Below are 9,787 nucleotides of genomic sequence, written 5' to 3'. Positions count from 1 at the left end.
CGTGTGATTCAGGCGTTGTTGGGCTTTGTAATCAGCTCCATGCATGCTAACAACTTAATTTGATTCATAAAGATTGCATTAAGCAAGTGAGCTTTAAAAGTCAAATGGAAATCAAAGATGCAGAGCACACATCATGTTGGTCACGCAGTGCACGGTAATCAGAGGAGGCAGGAACTTCCGCAGTCTGTAAGATGGTGGAATGTGCCATTCCTTCTCAAGGTTAATGGCAAAAAATGGACTAGGAAAAATGCTCGCAGTCTCCATGTCTCACACTCCAGTTTCTTTTCCAAGCTCACTCTCACAAATTTGGAATTTTTTTTTCTAGGAGTGCATTTGTAATTTGTTGTAATGTCTTAACTATGGCAGATAACAGGTATTGAGAACCCACAGCACCTGCAAGCAACATTCGTTGCCTCAGGAGGTTTACTTTCTGGAACATTGAGATGGTCAATAAAGCAAATACATCAGCATGGACACCGAATAGCAAATGCTCTAAAGTACTAAGGAGAAAATGGCATACAGTAAAGGAAATTGCAAATGTTAGCCTGACAGTTGGTGGTGATAGGTCTTTTCTTATTTGTTTGTTTATTTATTTATTTATTTATTTATTTATTTTACTTTTTATGTTAGTTAAGCCTTTATTGATATGACAAATTCCTGAGAGATGCAGCTTCAGAAGGGGAAGAGTTTACTCTGACTCAAATTACAGAAGTTTCAGGCCCTGTATGGCTGGGCCCATTGCTTCAGGCCTGAGTGAGGCATAGTGTCATGGCAGCAGGAATGTGGGGCTGAGGCTGCTCACATCATGGCAGCCAGGAAGCCAAGACGGAACATGATTGTGCTTTCAGGCCGCCTCTACCTTCTCTTGCTATTACACTAGGCCCACAGCCTATTGGATGGTGCCACTCACATTCTATGCAGTTCCTTTCCCCCATCCTAACTGTCTCTTGGGAACCCCTTTGCAGATATCCACAGAAGTGTGTAATGATAATCTCTCTGGTGTTTCTCATTTCAAGTTGTCAATCAAGATGAACCATCACCCTTATTTTTTTTGGACAAGACTGAGAAGTATTTACCAATAAGGCATCATTGTAGAGATCTGGAGGACCAATGATGGCATGATTCCTCTATATAGGTATCTAGAATGTTCCACCCAGAAAGAGCCAGAAGCTCAAGGCTATGCTCAGTAAACTACTTGGACCATCAGGCAGAGTTAGGATATGGACTGAGACAGACAAGAGGAACCAGACCATGAGTGACACAGAGTGGGGTCATTTTGACCAACCAACAGTGTTCTTTTACCCTGAATGAGATGAAGAGCCTTTGGAGGATTGTGAGCAAGACTTGACTTATGTTTTAAAAGAATTATTAACTGTTATATTAAGAATAAACCGTAGAGACTCAATGGAGACTAAAGTGGTTCCCAAAAGCTAGAGCAGTGACCTGATGAGGGGTCTGAACTGTGAGGATGGGGCCAGCGATTAGTTTCTGATACATTTGCTAGCACACGGATGAGGAATGAGAGGAAAGCCGCCTCCCCAGCATTAGACACTCCTTGACAGTGCAGCACATGTATTATGACTGATCATCCTCACCACCCAGGGTCCATGTCACATTAGGACTCACGCTCATGGTGGTGCATACGTCATGTGCACGTTGTGTACCATGGGACTGTCATATGGAATCATTTCACTGTGCCTAAAATGCCTCCTATGAACTCATTCAGTGCTCCCACCTCCCAACACTGACAACCACTGATCTTTTTCCGGTCTCCATAGTTTGTCTTTTCAAGAATGTCATGTAGTTGGAATGGTAGAATCTGGCTTCTTTCTCTTGGTGATATTCATTGAAGTTCCGGAAGGAAAGTCGGTGATGGTAGAGGAGCCACGGCAGCAGGCTGCTGGAACAGGAAGCCTAGAGATCACATGCAATCACAAACAGGAAAAGGGAGAGTGAACTGGAAGTGGAACTGGATATTAACTCTCCAAGCACATCCCAGTTTTACACATCTCCAAAGCCAGCTTGGTATATTTGGGAATTTGGGTGTAGTTTCTCTTACTACTTCCTGCTGGAGGGGGGGCGCTGTATCTTATAGAAACACAAAGAAAATTTAAGGATCATGGAGTAGTCCATGAGGCTGTATTGTCTGATCCAGTTGCCTTGAAATGATTCTGGATGTTGGATCATCTGGGCCATGGTGTCATTGGAGACCTTTTAGGGGGTCTTGGCTGGTCAAACCTGATGTATCTTAATCTGGAACAAATCCATAGCCTCTGGCTTTCTGTGGAGACAAAAGCAGGGCCTCCTTTCCAAAGCAACATATCCTTACATCCAAATTTTGAAGTCAAGGTACCTTTAAAATATACATTTTGGCATAACTCAACAGCTTTTGCATTCAAATGTTTTTCTTTAGTTATGAATATCAAAGAGAACATAATCCAGATTCTCTGTGTGGTAGGCATCTTTACATGGCTTATTTTTTATATTACCTTGAGCCTATTGCTTTAAACTGCACCATTCTAAGACTGAAACAGCGCTGTGGCTACTGGCTCTACCCACTTCAGCTTTCCAACATGGCGGTGGTACATTTTCTGGCAGCTCTGGGAGCCTTCAACTCTCAGAAATACTGGGTCTATGCTTCTATCAAGGCAGCGTGTAGCCCAGAAACCTCTTTTTGTTTTGTACTAGCAAAGGCTAAATCTATCATGCAGCTTAATGTGCCACTTGCAGAGGCCTCGCCATACTACAAGTCGAACGCACCAGTAGCTCAAACCGGCAAGCTGCCGCTCATTTGAGAGAGATAATTAGGAAGTGGTTTTAGCTCCGTTTTAGAATCTTTTCTTAGGTTTTAGGTAGAAACTCTTGCCCCACATTGGGCACCATTTGTAGCTAGAGTTTTCCTGCCTTGCCCACAGTCAGGACAAATCTCTGTCACCTGCCAGTCCCACAGCCGCTCAGATCCAACCAAGTAAACACAGAGACTTATATTGCTTACAAACTGTATGGCCGTGGCAGGCTTCTTGCTAACTGTTCTTATATCTTAAATTAATCCATTTCCATAAATCTATACCTTGCCATGTGGCTTGTGGCTTACCGGTGTCTTCGCATGGTGTTTGTCATGGTGGCGGCTGGCAGTGACTCCTTCTGCCTTCCTGTTCTTTCTTTTCTCCTCTGTTAGTCCCACCTATACTTCCTGCCTAGCCACTGGCCAATCAGTATTTTATTTATTGACCAATCAGAGCAACAGATTTGACATACAGACCATCCCACAGCATCCTAGTGAGGTTTTTTTCTCCAACAAGACCATACCACTTTTACAAACAGGGCCACCAGCTGGCACCAAGTGTTCAAATGCCCGAGCCTATGGAGGACATTTCTCATTCAAACTAACCAACGCAATCACGTCTTCACCTTCTTGGCTGTAGGTTTCTGGGGTCTAAGAATCACTCTCATCTTGAAAGGCTAGCTGTTGTTTCTTAGGGTCTTTCAAATTCTCTATGTATGTCTATACCTCCCTTGGTGTCTCTTAGCTTTCTGTCTGCAGTTGCTGGGTTCCAGTCTTCCTCACATTATTACTTGAATCCATACATTGGTGTTGTGGTCTCTTCTGTTGAAGTATGCTCATGAAATGGACAGTTCTCACTGCCATTGCTTCTGACACCCAATCCACACCCACATCTCCTTGCCTGGAGACCCAAGAGAGCCCCCTGATTTTCTCTCACTGCCACACTGCTTGTTTATGGTACAGATCCCATGGAGAAGTAATTGTGGTTTTTTCACCAGACCCTAACACCCTCCTGTATAACATTTCCCAATGGAATGCTATCACTACGAGAATAAAGCACAATCTTGTCACCGTGGCTTAAAGCACCCAGAATATTCTGATCTCCTATAATCCCCAAATGGACCCCTGCCTCTGTGTATCTCATTGCCAGCTTTCAAACACACTAAATTGGTTCTTTAATAGCTTTCTTTGTAAATTTTAATGTATTTATTTTCACATATGTTCACATGTGGGGGACATTTATATGCTACAGTGCATGTGTGGAGGTCATAGGACAACTTGCAGGAGTCAGTTCTCTCTATCTTGCGGGATCTGGAGCTTGAACTCAGGTATTCATGCTTGGCAGCAAGAGCCTTTACTCACTGAGCCATCTCTCCAGCCTTAAGCCAGCCTATTCTTATTGTTCAGGTCACAGGGGCTTCTCTGATACCCACCCCCATCAAGGTAATGTGTTGATCAGCTTCCCTGTTGGGTCTAGTCATTCTGTATCCAATATCTTTATTTTTCTCCTCAAATAGTATTTACATGTTGTTGTTTCCAAGGCTGTAGTTTTCTCTTTTGAACTGAGTTAAACATCCTTGAGGTATTATCTGCATGTTACTCCTCAAGCTCAGCACAGTGCCTTTCACATAGTAAAAGCTTAACTACTCCCATTGGACAAACATTTTGAAACTGAGCATGTCCTTCCAATCACCTATTCCTTCCATTTCATTTTAGATGATTTTTTTCAGCACTCTGAAGAATAGCTTTGGAACCATCTGTATTTCTTCTGTGTATATCCAATATTGCCCTCAGCCAAGTCCTTGTAACCTTCCCTTCCTGTGTGTTAGCCATTCTTTCCCCTTCCCTAGTCATGGCTTCCTACTGAGTTTGCATCTTCCTACATTTGCTTAATATTATGGCATTGGTTTGCATTTCTCCCCACTTAAGGTACACTCCTTTTAAGAATTAGAGACATGTGAAAGAGCATCACTCTTATTCCAGGAGGCATCAAGAGGGGCATGTGATTAGTTATTTAGGTAATTAACATGTATTATGTAAATATTTTGCTGCTAAAATCGGTATCCTTGAATTTCATCCAGAAACCACAAGTTTAAACTAGTGGAAAATATGTCCTTGGTAACTTGGTGGTATTTAATTCTGAAAGAATAATTGCGCAGGCCTTTGTGAAGCGATCTATCCCCCTCCCCCAGTGGGGTGGCTTTGAATTCCCAGCAGTCTACCTGGCTCAGTCTCTTAAGAGCTGGGATTGCAGGATTGCAAGTTTGCAACACCCAACCCAGTTCACATGCAGGATCTTTAGGAAGAGATATAGAGAGCTGGGACATGACAGTAAAGTTCAGGGCCTCAGCACTTCACAAAGTATGGCAGTGTGCATCTGTAGTCTCAGGGCTGGGAGGCAGAGAAAGGCAGGTCACTGCAGCTCACTGGCCAGCCAGTGTAGACGAATTGGTGAGCTTCATGTTTTGTGAGAGTCTACCTCAAAAATAAAATGATAAAATAAAGGTTGACAGCAATTAAGGAACATCCTTGATGTGTACATACCCACATGGACATTACACACATGAAGAGACCAGATGCCATCTAGTCTTAGCTGTCTGGTATTTTGCTCGGTTCATTAAATTGTCTGTAATGGGTTATCCCAGTGACAGAGAGGGAGGTGTTCTCTGATATGGAGAATGATGACACCAGGTCTTATTAGCTTGCTGTAAATGTTCTGAGGAGTCTCCCTGTTTTCCATTTGCTGATGGAGCAGCCTGCATTTGGTTTCCTGTGTCCCTTTCCAGCTTTGATGATGTTCTGTGCACATACATGGTACTGAGTTCTGATATAGTATATTTTCTACAAAAAATTAAGAAATTGTCATTTCCATTTATGAGTCATTTTGTGCAGCTTGCTGAAGTGGATTAATTCTTATGGAGAGTGTCGAGGGTCTAGCCCCTTGGTAGTCCCCTGTAGTGGGTAGCCATTCCAGCTTTGATCTGGAAGTTCCAACCCCCATTGAGGCTTCGGTAACTGTCACGCCTACAAGTCGGGGCCAAGAGAGGACCCTAAAGACCAGAGATCAGGATACACCATCTCTCTTGGTTCCTGGACCCTGGACGCTGGAGGTAGACCGAGCAGAGTTCTCCAGAGAACACCACCAGACTGCACCACACCTTTCCCAGACCCTGTTACCTATCCCTTCACTTGTAAGTTACCCCACAAAATAAACCTCCCTTTTAACTATGTGAAGTGGCCTTAATAATTTCACCAATAGTCACCTCCCAGAATCCAGAAAGAATCTACAACCAGCTGATAATCCAATCTTTAATGATAGGAAATGAATCTATGTACATGAAACTCCTTAGTCCATACACTTTATTATTCTGTGTTAGTTCTCTCTCTACAAGCTTCTATTCTGCTCTCATGCCTAGTTCTTTTCCTGCCTGATTTCTCTCTACATTTATCTGCTGTTCCTTCTAAGTTCTATCTTAATTTTCTCATATTAGTTCTGCCTCATCTAGGTTCTCATCCATCTAGTTCCTTCCCATCTCAGCTCCTCTCCCATCTTTTCTCTCATCTTGTTCTTCTTCATCTTGTTCTTCCCCATCTGGCTCTTCCTTATCTTCCATCTTGTTCCTCCAGTACTCTTTTCCAGCCCTTCAATCTAGTTCTTCCCCATCTAGTTTGTTCCTCTCCAGTTCTCACCCATCCAGTTCTTCCATTCTCTTTTCTCTTCTCGTCTTGTCCTCAAGTTCTCTTTCAAATCCTCCTCTAAGTCTCCTTATACCTCTCAGCTCCCTTATCTCTCAGGTATTCATTTATAAAACCAAGCAATAGCAATCCTCTGGCTGAGCAAGGTCATCAGTTTTCCTCAGGGAGTCACTATCAGGCTTTCTTTTACAACCCAAAAAGGGAGTGGTAAAGGAGGGGGTCAACTGAGAGCTAATGATCGGTTAGTATATCAAGCCTTCACCTGTATACTATGTTGGTATGAGCTTATTTGGATGATTTTGGCCAAGCTCTGAGTCCACACCAGAACTTGAGCACCAAAGGAGAATAGACCATTCTGTCAGTCAAGGTCATAGCCACCTCAGAAAGTGCCTGCACCAAGTATAGACTTGGCATCCCAAGTCTCAAATACATCAATTTGTCTAAGAATAATGCTGCAAGCCGCAGGAAGCTGTAATGGAATCTAGCTACTATCACAAAAGCTACTACTTGGAAAGGTCAAGGACTTTTCTGAAGGTCAAGCCATGGCTTAAGAAGTCTTAGTGATATTTTAGCTCTTGTATATATATTAGATGGTTCCTACAATGATTTTCTTGTATGCTATGTGTGCTTTCAAGAACCCCTAACAGTGTATTTATCTAAAATACCTATCAAGCATCAAGGCCAAACGATCTCCTGAACTAAGGTAACACCCTTATGTAAATGATGTCTGTTTCCTAGGTCAGATAGATAGCTTTATTTCTTGTTCAAGTTGAGACCCTCCTTTCTTATACAGCCTTACTAACATTACAGACTCCTAACTTCTTACCTAACCACTTCTAGGAATGTAGACTGAGCACATAAATCCTCTTTCTCTTTGGGGATGTCTGGTTTTGCACCCCAATCAACAGTGCTCTTACTGTCTTGATTTTGACACCTCTTTCTGTTAACAGTATCCAGAAGTTGTTGGCACTCGGTATCTCCCCTCCCTGCCAGCATTCACCTGCTTTCTGTAGTTTCCTGGAGGCAGGCAGGCCATAGACAAGCTTATGCTATTCAAATTCCTCATTGCTATATATAGTTCATCCTCCTGCCCCAGGCATGCTGCTACAATACCAAACTCCACCCATACCTAAAGCCGGGGTCCTTCATAGCTGAAGTGAGTCTTAAGAGGAAGCAGGAGCCCTGTACTCAGAGCCTTCTTTCCTATCTTGTTTCCAGGGGCTTTCCTTAACCTTGCAACCAGCCTTGCCTCAAATTTCACAAGTGTTTCTTTGCTTCTCTCAATATCATCATTCAGGGAGCATGAGATGTTAATCAGCTTAGTCTCATTACGGTACCTCCTTCCACATTCAGCTCTTATCCAGGGGTTACACTAGCTACTAAATTCCTTGAGGACAATGAAGAAAAACTCTTAGAATCCTAGAATTTAAAAGAAAGAAAAACCAACTTACATACTTTGCCTTGCTCAGAGGGTAAAGATTGTAATGACTGACACACAGGTTGTATGTTGAATAACAGTTCTACATACCACTGTTGAGCCCCAATTTTGTCCCATAAACTGCTACCAGAACAATAGATGTGAGTAAGATATGGCTTCTGCCTCTTACAAACTCCAAGAGATTAACATTGTCAGTGAGGCCACAGCCCACTTCTAGAGATGTGTTGGGGGTTTACTATTTTGAATATTATGTTTTTGTCTACTGCGCAATACATTTGTATATGATCTCCTTTATAGAGACACCCTCCACACACACATCAGTTTTGATGATAATTGTTTTTTGATTGGCTAGAATATTTTTACTGGTTTCCATAAAATGTGATACTTTAACTTAATATTTACTTTGAGCCATAATAACTCATTTTGCGGGTGGAGACAACAGGAAAGAAAACGTGTATATGGTACAAGGATATATGCAGCTGAGGAACCGTGGCCCCTTGAGAGTCCTACCCACTAAGAGCTCCATGAGCCTGACGCCCAGCTGTGATTACACAAGAAATGCTGTGCACTAGTGAGGATCTGGGGACTCAGCTATGTGGGAAGATACAGTGTGGGCAGTGAATGAGACCATACAAGAAGTGGAATAAATACACATTATTTTCTTTCCTCGGAGCACAGTGGTTTTGACACAGTATATTTCCCTCATTAAAACTGTATGTGTTATTTATAGGCAAAATGTTTTAATTTCACGAGGCAGCTGGAAATTGCTCACATTTGCTTTGCCACTCAAAATATGTTTAGAATTAGTCAACAGTTTTAATTTGTAACATCAGTTTAGTGCAAACAAGACAGAAAGGGCATTGGCAGGGAAGAAAATACTACTGCATAATGTAAAAATTGCATTGACAGAGTGAGTATTCTTCAGGTGGGATTTCAAGTATTAGCTCTGATTTGGACATAGCAAACAACTCATTTATCTAACCCTGAGATGAATTTCTGGTGGAAACTTTTTCCTGCTTAGATAATTGCTGTAAGTTACATTTGCTGATTGGCTGAAGCATTACATTGCAATGGGCCATATATGTAGATTTCTTCAATTACACTCAATGTACATTATATTTTATGGGGATATAGGCCAGGGCATACCTAAATGCCAGCAAATCACATTCAAATCAAATTTTACATTATGGACTTCGATGTGGATAAATAGTTAAGAAAAAAGAAGCAATTGAGTTCTTACTGGACTCTGAGCTGGTGTGACTGGTGTGTGGTTGGATACAGAGCCCTGTTTCCCCATGAATAGGAGTCAAGCAGAGGGCACAGACATCTTCTAATGAGTGCTAGGATGCTTCTTTTGGTACCTACCTAGTATGCACAGCAAGTTCAATCAATTCTTGAGACTGAGTGGGATGTTATTTTCAACCACTTTACATATAAAGGAGGCTTATAGTAAGTGAATTGCTTGTGTGCATACTGAGAGCAAGCAGTCAGAAGTGAGAAGAGTCCTTGTATTTACTGAGCTGAACTGTGCAGTCCTTGTGCCTTGGACAGGGTCCTATGGTTACTATTGCTGTGATGAAACACCATGACCAGAAGCAAGTTGGGAAGGGAAGGGTTTATTTTGCTCACAGTTCCCTGTAAATGTTCATCATCAGAAGCAATGAGGGCAGGAAGTTGGAGGCAGGAGCTGATCAGAGACTGTAGAAGTGTGCTGTTCACTGGCTTGCTCTCCAAGGCTTGTTCAGCCTGCTTTCTTATAGAACCCTAGGACCATTAGCCCCGGTGGCCCCACCTACAATGAACTTGGTCCTCCCCCATGAATCACTAATTAAGAAAATGCCTTACAGGCTTGCCTACAACCTGATCTT

The sequence above is a fragment of the Peromyscus maniculatus genome, chromosome 5 (assembly GCF_049852395.1).
Source record: "Peromyscus maniculatus bairdii isolate BWxNUB_F1_BW_parent chromosome 5, HU_Pman_BW_mat_3.1, whole genome shotgun sequence".
NCBI lineage: Eukaryota > Metazoa > Chordata > Mammalia > Rodentia > Cricetidae > Peromyscus > Peromyscus maniculatus.
The sequence above is the reverse complement of the archived record's forward strand: the minus strand, read 5'-3'. Positions refer to the sequence as shown.